We start from the raw sequence: 23,492 nt of genomic DNA on the forward strand, positions 1-23,492 counted from the left end.
ATTTTTGTTTTTTTTTTTGGTTGCAGCCATCATGGTTGTTTGGCGGCCCGGGGCTGGATTCGAACCTTCCAGTTCAGGTGTATATGACTGGCACCTTAGCCACTTGAGCCACAGGCGCCGAGCCAGAACTTACTTTTTATTGCAAAACTTGCCCCTGCCTCTTATTTCAAAACACTGCTGGGGCTGGATCAGAAAAATGGTCACCCATCTCAAAGCCACTTCCCACTCTGTGTTGCCAATTCAAAACATAATTGTGTGCCTAGAACCAGGGTGCTTTCAAAATTGTTTTGGAAAATACTCTAGACAGTCAGTTTAAAACCCTCAGGATCGTCTTCCCTGACCATACTGCTCACTTTAGATCAATCTGCAGATAGTCCTCCCAGTATTTGCTCTGGGCCTTGCCACTAGGAATTCTTCCCTGATCAATGCACCAAACTCTGTTTTTAGCTCTGTTAACTGTTTTTAATAAGTTTTTAGCAAAAGTTATTCCTAAATATCCCTATTTCAACTTTTAGGCAAAGTCCATGATGTTTTTAAGCTCTATTCATATCCTTTTACTGGGCTCTTTCTGTCCTTTGCTGGAAGGTTTTACTGATGCAAGGAAATCAGCCAGAGTATTAACATGCGACTGGTGCCTCCTCATGTACGCTGTCCCATTCAGTCCTCCCCACCATTCTGGGAGACTGGCTCTATTACCTCAAGGCTGCACATGAGGAAATGAAGCAGAATCAGGTCAAGTAACTTGTCTAATGCTGCCCAGCTGGCAAGTGCAATTCAAATTCACATAGGTCTGACTCCAAAGCCAGAGCTCATTCTACTGCTCCAAAGAATTAACGTTCTTAGTTGGAGGTTGGAACTACTAAGGAATATAACGTTGGACAAGCCAATCAACCTCTTACAAACCTCAAGTTGGACCAGATGCATGCTAAGGTACCTCTCTTTGACATTTTTTCTGTTTCTATTGATCCAAGGCTAACTGACTCTGGAGGAAGAATGTATATCAACATATACCAGCAAGGGCAACAGGCTGTTTACAACCACAAGTAAATGGTTTATGACCACTCCCTGGGTGACTATCCTATATGAGGTGAACTATAAGTTTTAAATAATTCTTCTAACAAGTCTATGAGGATCTGATCATTACATCATTTTATAGTAAGAAGACTGAGGCTCAAAGAGGCCAAAATCATGACTTAATGGGAAGCCAACCCAGCAGTATCTGACCTCCAAGTCCATGTTCATGTGCCACAATTTAACCTTTGGGAAGAGGGTGGAGAGACTGTTTTGTAAGAGAAATATGTCCACCTGGCAGGATGGCCAGAGGTAAGCCATTTGGGGTAAGAAGGGGTGTGTAGAAGGAAAAGCTAAGTATTAATAAATATCTGTCCTAGTCTTGCCCACTTTACTCCCAATTCCAGGCATATGTGCTACTTACTTCCACACCTAGAGTCCTGCCCTGGAAGGAGCTCTGGCATAGAGAGTTGGTTAGGCACCCAGTCTTGCTCGTATAAGCTGCTTAGCCCCTAAGTCACTAAACTACCACCCTATTTCATCTCTGGGCCCATATTTCTCTTATCTTTCTTAACTTTAGCCTAGAGGACTTATAGAAACTGCCTAACTCCCAGCCCAAGCCCTACCATGGCCAGTGCTTTCTGGGGCTGCCTCAGTCTTGCTGTGTACAAGATAAGGTGTGCTGGAATATGAAATCACCAGTTGAATAGAAAAAGAACAATCAGTAGAAAGGAAAATGGCACTCTGAAGAATAGGAAGGGTCCATTATGGGTCATTCAGAAGTCAAGCTGGGTGTGTACAGCAGGGGCCTGTGGGGCACAGACATGGGCTTTGGGACCAGGGCAGAGCGGATTTGGATAACACTTGGCTGTTTCCCCTTTCTGGCCTCAATGTAAAGCCTCTGTCAGTGAAATGAGGATGACTATAACCTCATGGGGCGGGGGAGGGGGGGCGCGGTAAACATTGAAAAAATATGCATGGTGCTTTAAGTACATGAAGAGATAGAAAGGAGGCAGGTCATGAGCAGTAAGGAAATAGCATGAGAAAGGCCTGTTTCCTGCTATGAGCTCTGAAGTAAGCATCATCATTTTCATGCTGTTTTGCTGTTTAATCCCTTAACTGGGTGTGACCATTTGGTGAGTAAAAGCCGTCAATACTCACTGGACACTAATGTACTGAATGAGGCACATCTCTGGGATTGAGAGCCAGCTTCTGGGGGCTATGGGATATGTGCTGGAGCCTCACAGCTGTTACGTGGGAAAATTTTCAAAACCTGTCTTTTTTCCCACTTCAAAGTAAGAGATGCAATCATCACCTTAATGTGAAGGAATAATGAAGGAATAATAGGACAAAACCAGTAAAAGGAGGGACTAATCAGAGAGAGCAAAAATAACTCAGCTGTGAAGCAGGTGGGCTGAGAAAGGTAGGCGCATAAGCAGGATGGCAAATGGCCTACCTGTCATGCAGGCCACCCTGGCTGACGGCTTTGTCCAGAAGTGCTCCCTTTAATTCTCAGAAGTGTCCCAGTGTGGATGAGAAAGTCTTTGGTCACCTAGACATATGAAATATGGAGGAATATAGGACATCACTCACATATTCATGTGGGAGGGGTATACCATTTATACACCTTGGGTACAAAGCCCCATGTTGTCCCAGGCAGATGGACTTTCAAGAAAGAAATTTCTAGAACTTCGCTCACTGAGCCAGGATACTCTTCCTCCTCCTTTTACTCAGACCCTCTAATTATCATTTCAGCTCATCTGCTGGCTGGTGAAATGGAATAGGAGACAGAAGAGAAAATAGGAGGGTGCAGGGGTGAGGGCAGGAAGAGCGGGATAAGGCTGAGGAATCATGGGGTCATCCGTCAGTTATTTCATGCCACAGCGTCAAACAGGGAAATGGGCCAACTGACTGTGCTTGTCCACCGCAGCTCTGCTTGTCCTTTTGGAAGGCAGAGGTAGTGCTCAGAGCGTGGACACCATTAGTCAGTGGCCTGGCGTGGCCTGAGTCAGCCTCTCCTTACTTTACCCTGTGCACATCCTCTGAGGCTCCTGGGAAAGATACTAAAGGAGGTCGCCAGTCTCTGACCATCGTGAGACTAGAACATCCGAGTTTTTGTACTCGTCCAAGCCCCAGTGGAAGTGAGCGTGTATGAGTGTGTAAGGTGGGCGCTGTGGGTGTGGCTCACTGAAGGCACCCCCTCCCTCAGCCCCACCCTGCTGGCACCCTGTGTTCTATTTTAAAAGCTGTAGGGTAGCCTGATCTGAGGTTTGTCCACCCTGTCCCCTCCTTGTTTACTGGAACATTGGGTCACAGCAGTGCAGCTGGAATGCAATCTCTGGGTGATTCAGTAAGGCCGAGGCGGGTCCTGCAAGGCCTCATGTCATTGCACTGTTTTTCCTCCCCTCCCACTGAGTTTTCTTGGAAGTTCTGAGCCAGGCTCAGTGTGTATCTCAAGATGCATTCCAAATTCCCAGCTGCTTGCAACTCAGCAAGTCTCACTGTCTCTCCTTCTAAAACCCAGGTGCCCTGAAAGGTTAGAGATGGAAAAAGTCCTCACATGGGTAGAGAGGGAGTGAAGCATTGTATGGACTTGGAATGAGGTGTCCAAGACTCTTGAGGTTTACAACTGCCCACTGTCACATACAGTTCAATCATAGTTTCCTCTTGTAAAAACCAAAGAAGAAAACAATTTGTGTGTAAGATTATCTTTGAGGCTTTGTTGAAAGGAATGAGGAGCAAACTTGCCTCTAGTCTGTGTAGGAGACCCTCCGCAGAGACCCACCTGAGAGGGCTGGACGTAGCTGTGCTGCCCTCCCTCACACATTTTGTGTGATTCTGCACCATTCTGAACTCTGGGAATCTACCTTAGGCTCCCCCAACTTTTCCCTCCAGCCTTCCTGCCCTCTTACTGTCTCCTTTCAATCTTTTCTCTCTTCATCATTCCTTCTTGGGCTAGAGGAAATAATGGGGGCAGGCAGGAAAGAAATAGCCGAATACATCAGCTATTTGAAAATCGTATTTGTCTCATAAAGAGGGAAAAGGATGCCTGTGCTTTTTCTTAGATTTTTTCTTGCTGTTGAATATATTGATAACTTAGGGATGAACCCTGATTTTCAAAGTATGGTCCTCTGACCAACATCAGCACCCTTGGGACTTTCTAGAAATGGCACATTCTCTGGCCCTCCCAGATCTAATGAGGTAGAAGCTCTTGGGGTAAAGCATAGCAATCTGAGTTTTAACAAGTCCTCCAGGCGATTCTGATGTGCATGAAAGTTGGAGAACTCTGGAGTCGAGAAATATCCTTAGGGCTGAGGGTGAAGGGAGGTGTTGGGGCTCTTCTTTGACCTGCAGATGTGAAGAGGGTGGAGTCTGCCTCACACTGGGTAAGGCTGATTCACGTGCCTTGCCTTGCAAACTGGAGCAAGGGCCAGAGTGAATGGGAGGGGAAGGGCTGGAAAGTGATGGTGGCCCTATCTGGGGCTGCATGTGAGCTGGCTTCATGGACCACCCTCTGGTCAAGCATCTGGAGCTTCCTGATCTTCATATTGTGCCCAGCCTGGTAGACAATGGAATAGCATGGATTCCATCACTCTGCTTTTCACCTGTTCTTCAGCAGCTGAGCTGACTACTAATTATAGATGGCAATTGTGAAGTTTATTCTTTTTATTTTTTGCTTTCTTTTCTTGGAATAAATTAGGCAAACAACCTAAAAACATGCTGTGTTAGGTCATTTTGTGCTGCTATAAAGGAATATTTGAAGCTGGGTAATTTATAAAGAAAAGAGGCTTAATTGACTCCTAGTTCTGCAGATGGATAAAAGACTTGAATGCATAAAATTATTAATAACATTTTTATTGATTTCACGTTAAAGTACTATTTTGGATATATTAGGTTAAATGAAAGATAGCAGTAAAATCAATTTCACATATTTCTTTTTAGTTTTTAAAATGTGGCTACTGGAAAATTTAAAATCATACATGTGGCTCACATTTGAGGCCCACACTCTTTTTCCATTAGATGGTGCTGGTCTGGTTAGTCTGGGGCTGAGGTCAAACACAGGGTCTTAGAGGAGAACCATGGTTATGTCAAAGAACATATGAGGAAGCAAAGATGAGGATGTAAACTATAGCAGTGGCGTTCAGGTGAGGCAATGTAGCATAAAACATGGTAGCTAATCTCCTGGCCTTTGGAGATAAACACATTAGGATTAAATCTAGATTCTGCCACTTACTTGGGCAAGTAACTTAACATTTCTTTCTTTCTTTTTTTGTTTAGCAGGCCTGGGCTGCGTTCAAACCCACCAGCCCCAGTGCATGTGGCCAGTGCCCTAACCACTGAGATAGAGGCACCCAGTTGTCTTGGTTCCTACCTCAGAGGGCTTTTTGGAGCATTAGTTAAGACAATGAATGTAAAAAGATTAATATTATTCCTGGCTGTTAATAAGTATTCAGTAAATACTAACTCCCCTTCAGAAGAAATTTGTTTACTAGATAATGTTAGGCACTGATTGTGGAATCTTCATTTCTGAAGGTCTTTAACATGTGGATGTATGGATCCTCCTCTTTCTGGAGTGGTCTGTGTGTCATGCTGCCCCAAAGCACTGGATGCTTACAATACCTTTTCAGTGGTTCTTCAACTGCAAGTCCATGGTTGGCAATGCTCTGTCCCTACTGTCCTCAGCACCTCCTCCATGGTATTAAAGGTCTTTGAGGTAAAGAACTGGATTACATGGTAGATTGTTCTTAGACAGAGACATGCCTGTTTATAAAACTTGACAGTTTATATGGCATAGTGAGTGGGTGGACTCTGATGACAGAAAATGGTGTCTGAATGAGGAAAATAATCTCTTTATTTGCTAACACTCCAGGTGAGCACAGTCAGGGTTGGGTGGAAAACTGGGAGGAAATAGAATTCTGGGTTTGAGATTACTGACTGACCACTGAATGGGGAGTTTTAGTGCTTCTGCCCAACTAACAAAACAGAATATCTAGATTAGATTCTTCCAAAGAGAAGGAAGCTCTCTCAGTAAGTTTTCATGGAGACAGGAATGAAAGGAAAAGATTGTCAGTGAGGTGGAGAGTGGGGGAAAAATCAAACAAATGGAAAATGGTGTTGCCTGGCCTCATTTTGAAAGATGCTCAATGTCACATCATAGTCGTGTATCTCCAAGTGAGAAGTCTTTGAGTTCCTGGAATGCTGACACCCTGGTATAACTTGCTACAGTTATTAGCAAATAACAAAAAAGGTTCTGAGTTTTCTTCCATGAATACTGTTCAAAATAATTATATGAATTAAGAAGCAGAGATCCTGCAAGGTGTTTTTTGTTTTTTTTTTGTAGAGACAGAGTCTCACTTTATGGCCCTCGGTAGAGTACCGTGGCATCACACAGCTCACAGCAACCTCCAACTCCTGGGCTCAAGCGATTCTCCTGCCTCAGCCCCTGAGCAGCTGGGACCACAGGCGCCCGCCACAACGCCCGGCTATTTTTTGGTTGCAGTTTGGCCGGGGCCGGGTTTGAACCCGCCACCCTCGGTACATGGGGCTGGTGCCCTGCCCTACCGACTGAGCCACAGGCGCCGCCCCTGCAAGGTGTTTTTATCCAAGATCAGGTGTCTCACAACAACTGCTCTGGGCAGTATACATCCTTGAGAAAAGAAGTAAGGGGTAGACCTGAGTACTTGCATGAGGAATAGATTAAAGAGTCTGGTCTCTCTGTGAATGGTACTCTTAATTTATCACCATCATCATTGTCATGGTCCATATCATTGTCGTCATCATCATCATCATTGTCAAAACAGGTACCTTTTATGCAGCACTTCCCACAGGCCAGGAACTTTGCTTTGCTAAGCACTTTTTATGGTTAATCTCAATTAATTCTCTTGACAGGTCTATGAGGTTACTACTATTAGGAGGTCATTTTTACAGATGAGGAAATTGAAGCATACAGACATCAAGTAAGTTGCTCAGTTAACACCCTTGTCATTGAGCTTGCTGGAATTTTCATACTCTACAAACAGAAACACAAGATGAGGGCCATGTTACAGATCACAAAGGAATCTTCTTCTACAATCTGTAGAACCCTAAGCCAGACCTTTCTTTATGAATTACTCAGCCTCAGGCATTTCCTTTAAAGCAGTGCAAAATAGACTACCACAGCCTAGTACAGGCTTACTTTTTTCGGTCTCATGAACCTATTTTCTGTTCAATGGAGTCCAAGTCCCCCTTAACCTAAGGAACAACATCTCTAGTTCTAAGGAGAGGGCAGGAGGTGTATGACTTCAGGATCTGAGAAGTCAAAACACACTTTCAAGCAATCTCATCAGTTGGATAAAGGCCAGTATACTACCAAATATAGAACAAATGGAAGAACAGAGCTAAACTAAATAGAAAACAGATCAATTAGTGACTGATTAAGAAATAAACTTAAAACTATAACATGGCTAAGCCCCTTCTAAAGCCCCCAGTCATCTTTTCTGAGGCTAGACTTGGGCCTTTAACATTTTAGGAAAAATTAACTTTGCAGGAAAAATAATCATTTTTCCTGGTCAGGAGGGTAAGTGCTGAATCTTTAAATTAAGAACAATAGATATTGGGCGGCGCCTGTGGCTCAAGGAGTAGGGCCCTGGTCCCATATGCCGGTGGTGGCGGGTTCAAACCCAGCCCCGGCCAAAAATCACAAAAAAAAACAATAGATATTTTTATCTCCAGTAACAGCTTTATTTTTTTTTTTTATTAAATCATAACTGTGTACATTAATGCATTTATGGGGTATAATGTGCTGATTTTATACACAATTTGGAATGCTTACAGCAAACTGGTTAACATAGCCTTCACCTCACTTACTTAATTGTTGTGTTAAGACATTTATACTCTACTCTTAATAGATTTGACATGTACCCACTTTAAACAGATCACATGTGGCTGCCTGCAGAGGGATTCACAGCCAGTTAAAGGTAGTGCTAGGGTAGGCTGGTTAGTGGTACCTGCCTAACCACTAACCATGGGGCACAGAATGTGACAGAGGAGAAGTGTCCCTATTCTTCCCTGAGGCCTTAAGATTTTCATGGAGGAGGCACATTTTTCAAGAATAACAAGTAAGCTACCTTGTCCTGGACCCTTTTGGAACAAGACTGGATTTCTTCATCATTATCATCATCACCATCACCTTCCAATGACAGTTTCCATTTACTGAGGCTCAGTTATGTCCCCAGAACTTTACATTTATTCCCTCGTTAATCCCCACAACTACTCTATAAAGTAGACATTTTCACAGGAGTCTAGGATCCTGCAACTAGTAAAAGAAATCAGTATACAAATCTGGTTTGTCCTGACTCTCAAGTCCCATAGCATATATGGACTGAGATGTGGTCTCAGACCCCCTCCAAAGCACTTCCATGCTTTACCCTGCATCCATATCCCCAGAAACTCTTGCTCGCATGGTGTGAGATTCAACAAATATTAATACCAGACAGCTTTATTGTTCACATTCTTGTTTCTCAGCATTTCCAAGTATTAGATTCTGTCCATGAGTTTAAATTTAAAAATGTTTATATATGATAGCAATATTCTGATTAATAAATTTTTCCACAATTTGTGTTATTTCTTATATATATTTCTAAAATGTTCATTTTTTCTAGTCCTGTGTAATGGAGGGACTTAAATTCATTGCCATAAAATACCTAGTAGGATACTCACACCTAATAGCTAATAAATACTTAGAATGAATTAATCGATGCAATTGATATTTTAAAAGAAGTTTTCAATATTAATGAAGTCTACTTGGTCAATTGTTATATTTATTTATTTATTTATTTTTGAGACAGAGTCTTACTATGTTGCCCTGGGTAGAGTACCGTGATGTCACAGCAACCTCCAACTCCTGGGCTTAAGCGATTCTCTTGCTTCAGCCTCCCAAGTAGCTGAGACTACAGGCGCCTGTCACAATGCCCAGCTATTTTTTGTTGCAGTTGTCATTGTTGTTTTAGCAGGCCCGAACCGGGTTCGAACCCACCACCCTTGGTGTATGTGGTTGGTGCTGTAACCACTGAGCTATGGGCGCCAAGCTGGTCAATTTTTATTTTTATAGTCTATTCTTTTTGTATTGAATCTAAGAAATCTAGGCCAAACCCAAGGTCACAAAGATTTTATCCTATGTTTTCTTCCAGTTTTTATATCATTAGTTCTTACATGGAACTCTGTAATTTATTTATTTGAAGTTGCTTTTGATTATTAAGATTTTTGTTTAAGGCTTTGCTTTATAGGCATGTCTTCATCTACTGTGCATGAAGCTGTTTAAGACGATAGATATTTTCCATCTCAAAACATGTTCTAAAGTTGTTTTTCCAGACAAAATCTCTCATGGAATTATCATCTTTATCATTTGACTCTTTATCTTCCAAAATCTCAAGATTCTAGTCTAGCTAGTGGTGTTATCTGAGATTTTTCTGTTTGAGAATGATCCTGTCCCAAAAAGGAGGTATTGCTTAATACTTTCTACTCTCCATCCCCTTAACCAGATAACATCCCTGGGCACCACTCACCAAAGTAATCCCTGTATTGTCTGCAAAATAATCTTCAACCCAGGCCTCAAGGGACAGACCATTGATAGGAAGACGAGGACTATGTAATTATCAGAGCTGTAATTATGAAGGCCAAAACGTAGTATTCTAGTTAAACTCTAGTTATTCCAGCCTCAAAATGTGAACACCCCCTGAACAAAACCTCACTGTAGAGGGACTTATTTTGGAAGTTAGGGGTAGAAGATGGGAAAGAACTTGTGCTTTGAATTCATATAGTCCTTTAGAAGACTTGCATTCTTAGCTGGAATGCTAGCCAAGGTTTCTCTCTGTTCATAATTCCAATTTTGAACTTACACAATATTTTTGTCCTCTGACATTCTGGGAAAGATTGAGCAAAATAAATTTTGTTAGATCGCCATTAGCTATGTGGAAAATGTTTTGCCCCTCTCAGTTGGGTGTGTGTCCTTTACTATTTCTTTCCAATACTCTACAATCACTTTTCTCCTGGCAAGAAAACCCTCCCTCTATACCTTCAAGTCCTAAATACCCATTGGTCAGGACCCAACTCTGGTATTTTTCTATGACTCCAGCTACTCAGGCCTTCTCAGTGATCTCCCTTTCTCAAAAAAAGAGCTCTAATACACTCAAAGGGCCAGGAGCTAGGAGCACTCTAGAAAAAGAAAAATAAGATATAGCCCATACTCAGATACCCAGCCCAGCGAAGGGGTCAGACACCAGTAGCTTATTAGAATAAAGAGCTGTGATAAGAACTGGGCATCAAGCTTAATGAGAACATGAAATCTAGGCACATGGTAGAGACCAGGCCTGGCCAGATTGTAGTATGGAATCAGGGAATATAATGGAAGCAAAATAGCTTTCGTTGCATTTCAAGATTAACTTGGTATCGATTGGGTGTTCCCAGGTAAGCCTTTCAAAAGCACAGAGGCATGGGCAAACACCGGAAATCAAGAGAACGGGTGGCTCGGTGGACCATGACTGGCCCACTTTCATCTGGCTAAAAATTAGTGCTTTTTTTTTTTTAACTTTTTTGCTTTCATTTTGTTTAGAGGAGAAGCTAGGTGTCACAGTGCTAGATAAGGACAGCTCTGATGGAAACCGCAGTTGTGCTTCTGAGTGTCCCTAAGCAAGTCAACTCTTTGACCCATAACTCAATCAAACAAAAGTTTACAACAATGTGGAACTATTCATTCTCCTTCTGAAGTAATTCAGAGATTCTTTACTATAACTTAAGCAGGCCCTTGAGGGATATCATTTCACATCCCAAGCAGTTTATTACAGGATCTCACGTAAGGTCCTCTCCCTGAGGGGTTCTGGCAATTCTGTTCTCTACACCTCACTAGATTTCAAGTGATGTATTAGGAGGCCTTAGAGATTGGCTCCTTGAAGGGCCCATCCTTAAACAACCTCTAAGAGTTGCTGAACCATGAATGCAAGAGAGAAGTGGCAAGAAATGTGGCTGAGTAGAGTATGGGCGAGAAATCAGATTATAAAGATTATTGAATGTCAGATTGCCAAACCAAGGACTCCTGGGGGCAGAGGAGTCCCAAAGAATATTAAGCTATTGGCATGGAAACTGAGCCAGATGAAGACTTTCCTATTCCTGATTGCTTTGTGGTGCACACTGGTCTCTCCTACTGAATTACACATACGTTTTCTGAAGGCAAAAATTCTGCCTAATATTGGTTAGTGTCCTCTTGGGTTGCAGACACACCTGAACACAGAGAAAGTTGTCAAAAATATTTTGGTTGGTAGGTTTGAATGGGCTATCAAGTGAGTATGTATAGACCTTTAGAAAGAGATCTTGAGCCTACTTTAAAATCAAATTTTTAAAAAGCAGGGGATGGTGCAGGCTGTGCTGGTTCCTGCTGTAGTTTGCTGTTTATTTCACAGTGGTTGCAAGGAGCACTTATGCTTATGCTGGCTGCTTAAAACTTTTTGGAGAACTGGAAATGTAATGCCCCAGCAAGCAGCCAAAGTATATTATCAGGCATGTTTTCCTCAAGTCCTGAGATTTCCGTGTTACCTCTGCCAGTGGGGACAGGAAAATCCAAGAGAAACTATTGAATTTGATTATCACTATCGATGTTTATTGTACATTGTCTGGACATCTCAGGCTGTCCTGGGAAACATTGGTCAATCAGTTCAGCATAACTTCTCAAAAGTCATTATATCAGAGGAGTTCAGTTTATGTCTGAGTCATAAAAGGGACAGGCAAGACTGAGGACATAGCCAGCCTCACTCAGACATACAGCGAGTGTCTTGTCAACATAGAGCCTTTGGCTGGGCTCCTGTTTAAGCCTTTTAAGAATTATTTGCTTTGACTGCCGACTGCTGCCAAGTCCAAGATTAAAAGCCACTGCATATAATGGGGGGAGGGAGGGCAGAGACCATGCAATATTTAGTGCTTCCTCCTTTGAGCTTTGCTGAAGTCCCTCCAGCCCCATTTCCTCAACAAACGTGTCCAGCCCGAATTCTTGATGGGGCTGAGGACTGTCAAGGACTTGGAGTGAAGCTTTGGCCATCACAATTGCTGGGGGCTTGCACTCCAGCTAAGGAGAGCAGGCAAAGCCAAGTCCTTCAGTTTTCCATGTGACACACTCATGAGAAAAAAAACAATAAATAGAAAGGAAGGAAACATTACCTTTAAAAGGAAATAAACGTTCAGACAAAACAGAACACCCTGACTTCTAAGACCTTCTTTTACAGTGGAAGAATGACACATGTATATAATAAAGTAAGTTATTAAATGTGGATAATTGCCACCCCTGTAATATAGGTATTTTATAAATTACTATGAGAATGCAGAAGAAGGAGTTATTGAGAGGAGTGTAACTCTTTTCCTACAAAGATTTTATAATCCTAATGGTAGAGAAAGCCTGGTGGAATCACCTACCAGGACAGTGGCCTTAGCTGCAGGCAAATCTTATTCATTTACTCAACAAATATTTATTGAACACCCATCTTGTGTCATTAGGTTATTGGGATACATCAATGAATAAAAGGGAAGGGCAGGAGGTGGAGAAAATAAAACCCAAACAAACAACAATAACAACAACAAAAAATGAATAAAAGGGAAGATCATTGCTCTTATATTCTAGCAAAAAATAAAAATATGAAGACACTAAAACCCTCCAAACAGGCAATGACCAACAAAAACACTTTTATAGTATAAGAAGAAATCTTTTTTTTTATCATTTTTTTAATCAATGGGGATACTAAAAGCCATATCACACACATCGTATCTCTTGATCCTGAAGTCCTGCTCATTCATAGTATTAAGTAATATGTTAGGATAATGACCCACTCCGAGATAGAATATATACTGAAGACGATAATGACATCTTTAAGCTACTCATGAGGGGTTTCTGAACATGCAATTGGGAGGAAGTAGACAAAATGTCTCTTCAGGGCCGGTACCAGCTGTCTGTAGCACACCACTGGGTCCTGGGCACATACAGGAATGCAACATTATAGGTGGAAGGGAGGTTGGTAGTGCCCTGGTCAAATGTTTCTTTTCCATGATGTGTTGCAATCAATTCTGTGAGAGAGGTCACAAGTAAATTGCTACAAATACTGTATTTCACTAAATCACCTCACTGATCAAACAAAAACTGATTCTTCTGGGGGTGGGAGGGACAGTACCCATACACAAAACTTATTTTATTTACTACTAGAGAAAAATACATTTTCCCATTCAGTCCTTAAAAATTCTTGTCATTTACTTTTAGCCATGGATTGCTAGACAGAGCGCTGTGGGAAGGAGCTGCTATTCTGGGGAGCTTTGCTGCTTTTGCATATTTAATATTGACTTTTAACATGATGCATATTAAAAAAAATAGGTGGGTTTTGTGTGCATTTCCTAGTAGATTAAACACATTTTCATTTTCTCCTTTATTAAATTATGTATCAAGGATTTTAAACAGTTCCTTTTGAAAACCAGCTGGGAGATGCTGTTTGGAGTCTGAGACACAGTCCTTCATGATGTATGAGTCCGTTACACCACGTTCTCCCACCTCGATTTTTGCTGCTTCTAAATTCATTATGTGTGTCTCAACAACAAAACAAAACTCTTATTAGGTTCTCAAGGACATTTGTTGTTGCTTTACCAAAAAAATGTGAAAGGGCTCTTGTTTCTGTCCTGACGAATGGTGATTCCCCTGCTCTAGCTGTATTTGTTTGCTCTTTTGTATACAGGGAACTTTTTGTTTCAATGCTAAAACAGGGGGTAATATTTTGATGATATTTTTAAACAATATTTAGGGAACCACATTAAATAAAATTTAACCATACTTGGTGCTTCCAATGAAAATAATTTAATAAGGTGTCAGAGAAATGACAGAAAACCTCCTCTACCCAGCTAAGTCTGCACAACACAACCACCTTTTAGCGTGTCCAGAAAGCTGGCAGGTTTTTTTCGTCATCAATTGTAGGATATATAGTCTGATTTTGGAAATGTAAAAAAAATGTGTGAAGCTAGGAAGTCATAATGAAACAACCACAGAAACAGGAAATCCTGACTCATCATAGAAACACGGCAATATCCAGTAGGTAAGACGTCAATATTTATGAGCGATGCAATGTTGTTGGTTTCAAGGTATGAGAAGAGAGCTGCAGCTAAGGAATGTGGGCAAGTCTCTAGAAGCTGGAAAATGCAAAGAAACCGATTCTAACCTAGAGCTTCCAGAAGGAATGCAGTGGGTTTTGCTTCCCGCTGGAACTGGAAACCAGTGTGGTTTCATAGCTTTCACAGACGTGTTCAAGGCACAAAGGCAACTGTTGCAGCTCTGGATAAGAAAGCCAGCCAGGAAGCTGGCTCCGTAAGGATCAGTTGGGAAGCTAGGATTTGAACCCTGGGCCTCATAAACCCCAAAAGTGAACTTAGAGATGAAATACAAATTCCTGGGGAAATCCAAGGAGCACAGATTTAACTGGGATAAACTGATAATCTGGATCGTTAAAGAAGAGAATCAAAGGAGATGAATAGCTGGGTTAAAGTAGCTCTCGACTGTATTTGCTGATTAATTGCTAAGCCCTGACTGATGTCATGGTCCCTGCTGCCTCTGGAGTATTTTCAGATCTGCATATTTCCAACTATTTAAAAAAATCCATTGGGGTGGTGTTATGGACTGAATATTTGTGTCTTCCCCAAATCTGTATGTTGACGCTGTAACCCTCAATGTGACTGAATTTGGAGATAGGGCCTTTACAAAAGTAATTAAGGTTAAATGAGGTCAGAAGGGTGGGGCTCTGAACTGATAGGATTAGTGTCCTTAGAAGAAGAGGAAGTGAGACCAAGGGATGGGGGTCATTCCATGTGTCTGTCTGCCTGTCTTTCTCCCTGTGCTCACACACACTAAGGAAAAGCCACGTGAACATATTTTAGAAGGCAGCCATCTAAAAGCCAAGAGGTAGTTCTCATCAGAACCCAATGCCGCCGGCACACTGGTCTTAGACTTCCAGCCTCTGGAGTTATATGAAAATACATTTCTGATGTGTAAGCCATCCAGTCTGTGGTATTCTGGTATGACAGCCCAAGCAGATTAAGACAGAGAGGGACAGAAGAATGTCTGCTCGGATTGTTGCAGACCCTACAGCAAAAGTTAAAAAAAAAAGTACCCTTGTCCTGTAAAAAGCACAGATACCCTTGCCTAGGGGAGGGGACATTGTGGCTGGCTCATGCCTCTTCAGCACAGATCAAATCATATCTTCTTTGTTAAAAACTTTCCCAGATCCCCTGGTTGTTACAGGACAAAGTTGAACCTCATTGCCCTGCTAACCCAGCCTCCAAGCCTGCCACAGCCTACATTGAGGCCTCCATTGCAGCCTCCATTATCCTGCCCTGGGTGTGATGTGTGATGAGGGAGAAGCTGGCCTCATGGTACCCAAGATGGGAGTCTGAATAAGAGGCAACTAAATAGAGCTTCCAACTGAAGCTCCCTCTAAGGTGGCTTCAGGCCTCCCACCCTGGAAGTTGGCCACAGCTGGTGACAGGGACCTCTTTCCTGAGGTCTCACTGCTCCGTGGTCTCACATCATCTCACATTGGTCCTCGCTCTTTGCTCATGATATTACCCCTGACTGAAAGGGCATTCCTTCCATGGACCCTTTCTCTTCTGTCCACCCTGCTTTCTCTGGGAAGGCCAGCCTCATATGCAGCTCTATCCATTGCTGCTCCAGCGTTCCTCAGATGCAACCCACTCGCATTCACCCATCTGCAGCAATCGGCGTTGGTGTGCTGCTTGGTTCCTCTTGGATTGCTCGTACCATCACTGTGCCCCTCTCCTCATAGGTCCTGGGCTTCTGCTTCCACCTGCCCTTGCCATTCTCTTCAAAGGGCTGTCCCAGGGCAACCCAGAGCAGACAGCTGAAAATACAATGTCAGCCAATGCCTGGTGCAAGAGTGTGAAAGTCCAGCTCCCCTGCCTCAACTCAGGACATACCACCTACAGCCCAGAGTTCCTGTGGGGTCAGGCCACCCCGGCTCTCAGTGGGACTTTGCTTGGCTTCCTCTCTTTCTTTGGACTTCCTCCCCCTTTCCCTTACTGAGTTCCCTGTGGGAGTTCTTCCTTAATTAATCACTTGTACATGAATGTTGGTCTCAGGGTCTACAGCTATTTCTGACATTGGGGTGCGTCTTATTACCAGTGGCATATTACATTGGGTAAATAGGGTAACCACATTCTCAGCTGGGTTTCTTTAGACTTTACACTAGCCCAGACAGCATTTACCACACGAAAATAGAACTTGTTGCATATGTCTATGTCTCCCTCACCTGGCACTTTGAGGCTGAGCTTTGCATCTTGTTATCCCTGTCCCCCAGCATAGTGCCTGCCTTTTGGGAATTGCTCTGTAAATATCTGCTTAAAGAATGAACACGGCAAAGAAAGGAACGTCATTTTTATCCTCTATGCTGAAGCATAAATTGCATCATATAATCTCTTTTCTATTTTAAAATACAACTACTTTATAGAGAACCAGCCGTGTAAAGGTAGTAAGAATAATGTGGGGTGAAACTCTGTTGTGTGTGCATGCATTTTAGATTTGAATAAGAATAGTTCTCTATCATTAATATAAATAAAATAATGTTTCGGTCTATGGACTGTCATCACATTACTGGAAAGAGCTCATAGGATTTTTCATCCAATTTAGAGAATAATTTTGGAGACCAGCAGTCTTTTCCAGAGCAAGTGAAACTAAGAGTCAGCAAGAGGCCTGTGTGTCCCCAGTCAGGGGGATGTGCCTTATACACATGTGCTGCTATGGAGCAGTTTACCAGATGAGCCACAAACAGAGAAGGGACAGAGGATCTTGGGCAATCTTTGTGTGGTGTCCCCTCTGTAGTGTGAGAACATAGGAGATTTATTCACTTAACAGTGATTAATTGGCCATCTGAGGAATGTTTTATGAATAAAACGAAAATAACTATTATCTATTGAGCATATATTATGTACCAAACTCTATGCTCAGCGCTTTGTGACTTAAAATTAAAACCCTAAGCCCCCCACTGACTGAATGGACCCTGCTCATCCATAAGAACCCTAGAGAAACCTTAAAACTGAGCTCCCAGCCCTGACAGGATGGGAGGCCTAAAGCACAGCTATATACACACACCCATACATACACATACGTTCTTTCTTTTCATAAATATTCGTGATTCCTCCTACAGCTTGTTACTATGTACATTTGACCATCCCCCTTATTATAAATTCCTGTTCCTATTTTTCCAGGCTTGAAGCGTGTTCCTGGCTGGTGGCCTGCAGCCTTGTTCTCCAGTCTGCCAGAATGGCCACTGCAGGCTCTAAACCTTTATGAGAAATAAAGCTCTCCTTTTCCAAATTACAAACCTCATTATATTTTTCAGCTAACAACTTCATATACATGATTTCATTTAAATTCCATACACCACTATGACTCAGGGAATACTATTATGCTCCTATACAAATCAAGAAACTGAGGTTTAGAGAGCAGAGAGAGAAAGAAGGAGGGAGGGGTGGGGAAAGGAAGAGCAGAGAGAGGGAAGGCGGGAGTGGGGTGGGGCCTTGGTGTGTGCCACACCTTTTGAGGGCAAGAAACGATTTTAAGAGAGATTTTGCCTAACAAATGCTATCAGTGTAACCTGGTCTATTGTACCCTCAATGAATCCCCAACAATGAAAAATGAAAAAATGAAACTGAGGTTTAGAGAGTTTGAGTGGTCTTCCCAAAGATAATTGGCCATCGTAGTTGGCCATGAAAGAGCTTTAACAATCTAAGGCTGCTTGAAGCCTGAGTCCCTGCCTAATACTGAACGAACATATCTATGCCGTTGAGTGGAGTTTATTGTTTTAAAAATGACAAGTGTGGTGGGGGAGAGAATGAAAATGCCAAACCCTTTTCAAAGGTACCTTGCATTTTTTCCTTGTCACAGACTATAAACAAAGCCAAGCCTGCCATACAAGTCATTATTACACACAAAATCCATGCCTCTTTGTCTAGAATTTGGGAAAAGCCAGAGCATAACCTTGAAAAAAATGCAATAATGTAATTCACTTATTCTTTTTTATCCTTGTTCTTTACGTTACTCCTGGCATTTAGAGCTCTGTGCTGCTTGTAGGAGATGGATGAGCGCCAATGCTTAATTTTTACTATGTGTAACTTAGTAAAAATGCTAAGTTATAAGCAAGAGTCCACATTCATAAGTGCATTATGACTGCAGCTATTTAAACATAGGAATATGTAGTGGGAAGAGAAGGAAAAGGAAATAAGTGAAAACTAAAATGGTGCCGTTTGAGTAATAGAATTATAAGTGATTTTTGCCTTAGTTTTTCAAACTTTCTGTGGTCTTGCATTATGAGTTCTTCCATAGACTTGGTTATGTAGTGGGTTTGAAGCTCTTTATTGGTGGGAGAGGGTACATCAGAAAACTAAGTAATCCCTACTTGACTCAAACTCATCATTTAGCACAGGCAACAATTCAATAAAAAGTTACAACAAAGTGTGACAAGTGCTATTGAAGAGGAAATCCATTGTGACAGGAGCACATACCAGAGATAATTAGTTTGCTTAAAGAAGTTAAAGGAGCTTCCTGGAAGAAATACAAATGAGGATAAGACTTTGGAGTCCGGCAAGGGTGTGGATGGAGGGGAAAATGACCTAAAGAATCAACATATTGGTATGAAGGCTTAGAGGCAAGAGCTGGATGAGCACAGATAATCTTGCTAGGGAATGAAGAGGCCAAGACTAGAGAGGCAAGGACAGATGGTGCCATTTGAGGCCTGGTGAGTTGTGCTTTATCTTTACACTGGGAGGCTGCAGAAAGGTTCTAAGGACAAAGTGACCCGTGCCCCATCACGTTTGCATTTTAAGAGGGTACCAACCCTTAGAGAAGAACAGAAAAAGTTTCAAATAGCCATCTTAGGAAAAAGAAGAGAGACCTGGTTTATGAACCAAGGGTGGGTGGCCCACCTGCACTGAAGCTCTAGCTGAGGCTGGAAAACATATTTAATTAAATATTCATCTCATCTGTCCATTAGAACCTCAGGAAAGATCCAAATATACCAAGTAGTGTCACCAAAAGGCTGGAGTTTGAACATGTCTAAGTGAGAGGGGACAATGCAGGGTCACTCTGATTGAGAACTATTGCTGGTCTTGAGATGCTTTGAGATCACTGTCCTACTTGAATTCATGTCACCATCTCCACTGTTTTTTGTTTGTTTGTTTTTTTTTTTAAGTGAAAGAGATGGCATCAGTCAAGGAGACTTGTAACATCTGAGTGTGTGAAAGACTTGAAAGGGGTGTCACCTGGTTCTGTCAGTGAGACAGTCTTTCCCCCTCAGTCTTGTCTTTCCAAAAGCCAATGACAAAGAAAGAATTTCAGGGAAGCAGATGATGAAGCACAGGTCCCTGCTCTCTAATCTACTGACAGCAAAGCCACAGAAATCAGTAGTAAGATGGGGATAAAGTAATGAGAAAGAAGAAAATATGGAAGAATATATATATATCACTCTATTTTCCAAACTCATGATGGCAGACAAAGATCTAACAGACAAGAATTAATTTGCATGGAAAATAGGACAGAGTGCTTAAAATCAGCATTATCCAAGTTGTGAAAGCAACTGAGTTGCTCATCAGCCCAACAGTGGATCAATAAATTGTGGCATATGTATACCACGGAATACTATACAGCCATAAGAAAAGATGGAGACTTTACATCTTTTATGTTTACCTGGATGAGTTGAAACTTAGTAAAGTATCTCAAAAATGGAAAAATATATAGCCATCGTACTCAATACTAATATGAAACCAACATATAAATAATTACAAACCCACATGAATGATAAAACACAAGTATAGTCTAGCAAGGTACAGGAGAGAGGAGGGAGAAGGCGGGAAGGAGGGAGGGTGATTGGCAGGATCTCATCTAATGTCCACAATGTGAGGGTGCTCATCATGTCCCTGGGTGAAGGGCTCGACTTACAAGTTGAATTTTACCTTAGAAGTGAGAACAATGTAACCTAAATTTTGTATCCTCATATTAATTTGAAATAAAAAGGAAAAACTAGAAAAAATAAAATAAAATAAAATTGGCATTATCCAGTGTCTTAGTCTGAGTTGCTATAATAAACATACCATAGACTGGGTGGCTTATCAACAATAGAAATTTACTTCTGAGACCAGGGTCCTAGCATGGTCAGGTTCTGGTGAGAGTCTCCTTTCAGGTTGCAGATTGCTATCTTCTTGTTGTATCCTCTCAAGCTAAAGGAGTGAGTGAGATCTCTGGGGTCTCTTTTATAAGACGGTTCCACCCTCATGACCTAATCGCCTCCCAAATGCTCTACCTCCTAGTGTTAGGGTGGCAAGCTCAGTAGGTAGAGACCAAGATTGGGATATAAACTTTAGACTTTATTTTATATTTTAGAAGGAGAAAGGGGGAAAGACAATTGAGGGGGGAGAGAGAAAAGGAGCAAGAAATGGTATGTCATCCCAAGAAAGAAAAGGAAGAATGCCCTGTTGAGGTCCAGTAGGCAAATGAATTTAAGGGAGGACAAAGAAGGTAATTGCAGCTGTTCCTGGGTCAAGGTTGAAGATACATCCCATTGTTCCTCAGCACACTCAGAAATCACTCCAGTCTATGGGAACAAATTCCAAAAGGCATAGAAGCTGGTGAAATGCAAAGGGGAAGAATTTACATTTCCTTTTGGTCTGGTAGTTCTTCAATGGCTTGTGAAAACAGAAATCCAAGAGTAGGGTGTTGGGGGAGGCTGCTAGCAAAAGAAAGCAGGCAGAGAGAGCGATTTTTTTGGCCTTATTGAAAAGCTATGAGTTAATGATTTTTCCATTATTTCATTATAAAGACTAACCATCCTTATACCTAGTACCATCATATTGGTAATAGGTGAACTCTTATCACTATATGAACTTGGGGAAACATTTAGTCCATTACATCCAGGAAAGATATGAGTCTTCTATCTTAATCTCCATGGCATCTACTTCACCTAGTAGGGTGCCTAGTGAACAGTCGATGCTTGATAAATAATTATGTCATGAGTGATTGAGTGGTGTTCCTAGTTGGGGGGCCTGATTGCTCATCTCAGGGTACCTGCCTCCTTCTGTTCTATGTCACACACTCATGGAAAGCTGCTGTTCTCCCGTAAATATCCATGGGAATTTGCATATTGAAGAAAAATCAGAATTCTTGCTGGAAAATAATTTCTTAACTCTGATGACATTGAAACTACTTCTAAGAGGTAGAAGTTAAGCCAAAACAGGATAAAATGGAGTTAAAGGCTATGGGTGCAATAAGGCCGGTGGGAAACCTGAGAACTTCAACTTTCAAATCCTTCCAAAATGCCTGTTGCTATGGCATTTGTTGTGTCCTCCTCAAATTCATATGTTGGAACCCTGATCCCCAATGGTATGGGGGTGATGGTATTTGGAGATAGGGCATTTGGGAGATAATTAGATTTAGATGAGGTCATGAGGATAGGGTTCGCATCATGGGATCAGTGCCCTGATAAGAAAAGGTAGAGATATTATTAGAGCTCTGTCTTTCTCTCTCTGCTGCAAGGGGATGCAATCAGAAGGCAGCCTTCTGAAATCTAGGAAGAGAACCCTCGCCCAACCCTAATCTTGCTGGGACCCCAATCTTGGTCTTCCAGCCTCCATAACTATGAAAAATAAATTTCTGTTAAGCCATCCAGTATATGGTATTTTATGATGACAGCCAGGGATGACGAATACACCTGTAAATCAGCTGAAGAGGAGTTTGCCTAGTGGTCACTCCTACTTGTCTAAACTGATTCTGCTGGTGAGCTTGTAATATCATTCAAGTGGCGTGATGTCTACTACCAATAAGCTGCCATCAGGAGTTCTCCCTGAAACAAAGTACAGCCCTTGCCAGCTGGGTAAGCCTTGACAAACAAATTATATGACTCATCCTGTGCTTTAAAGCTGTTTGACTTTGTGGAATCCTTGGCACACAACTAAAGAATTGTTTTGAAACTTCCTTTGTTCTTTTTTTTTTTTTTTAGAAACAGTCTCTTTTTATCGCCCTTGGTAGAGTGCTGTGGCATCACAGCTCACAGCAACCTCCAACTCCTGGACTTAGGCGATTGTCCTGCCTCAGCCTCTCAAGGAGCTAGGACTACAGGCACCCACCACAACACCTGGCTATTTTTTGTTGCAGTTTGGCCGGGGCCAGGTTCGAACCTACCTTCCTCGGTATGTGGGGCCGGCACTCTACCCCTGAGCCACAGGTGCTGCCCATCTTCCTTTTGTTTTAAATAGAAGATATATCCAGCATTAACTGTCATCTCTGCTTCCATGCTTGACAAATTCATCACCTTGTTTGTCAGTAATGAATGTTTTTTAAAAAAATTAACTTTGTTCATTATTCATTTTGTTAAATGAAATGGTAAGCCCTCTTCTCATCTTCTGACATAGGAAAAAGAAAGGAAATGAACAATAGTCACATACCATGTTTCTGAATTACAATGGAATCAGTACAAAATTAGATTTCCTAAGTATTATTAAAATGCTAAGAACCACACGTAATGTCTGAGCTCTCCCGTGGATCTGTGCCCTGCTGCTTTTGAGGCTGATACAAGGGAAGATGGTGGTGAGGTTTGCCACATGGGTGTGCTATGGTTGAATGTGTCTCCCAAAAGCATGTGTTAGAAACTTAATACCAATGCAACAGTGTGGGGAGGTGAGGCCTAATGAGAGAGGTGATTAAGCCCTGAGGGCTCCAATTCCTTATGAAAGGATTAATGAAAACCCTCAGAAATGGGTTCATTATAGAAGGGCAAGTTCAGTCCTCCTGCTTCCTCATTGCTCTTCCACCAAAGGATGACTCAGCAAGAAGGCCCTTGGCAGATACTTTCCAGCCTTTAGTACCATCAGCCAACAAATGTTCTATCTTTATAAATTATCCAGTGTCCTAGATCACTTGGCTGGTGCCTAGCCCTTATTCTGCTTCATGTATTGAAGCTGGCTTTGGTGGCACTAGAAGAAATCCAGAATAGCCAGAACCCACATTGGTCCCCTCTCAGAGTGTCACAGCACCTATGGTGGAGGAAGGAGGAGTTATGCCATACAGAACCTCACACCCTAACCCCACAGAAAAGAGCTGAGATTCAGAGTAAATGTGTGTGTATGTGGTAGGGACGGTAATGGGAGATGATAGCTAGGTAGACACCTCTTTACAGAGATCCAAGAAACTATCCTTGAGTTGGAATCATGCCTATTGTGAAGAAGAAATAAGTCTATACTGTTCTCCTGAAGATTGTGCCTAATGGGGGTATTGCCCATGGGCAATAAGAAGCCTTTGAGTGAATGGAAAAAGATCTTGGCTCACACCTGTAATCCTAGCACTCTGGGAGGCTGAGGTGGGAGGATCCCTTGAGGAGTTCATGCCTGAGCAAGCTCAAGATCTTGTCTCTACCGAAAATAGAAAAATCAGC

This window comes from Nycticebus coucang, chromosome 10 (assembly GCF_027406575.1).
Source record: "Nycticebus coucang isolate mNycCou1 chromosome 10, mNycCou1.pri, whole genome shotgun sequence".
Lineage (NCBI taxonomy): Eukaryota > Metazoa > Chordata > Mammalia > Primates > Lorisidae > Nycticebus > Nycticebus coucang.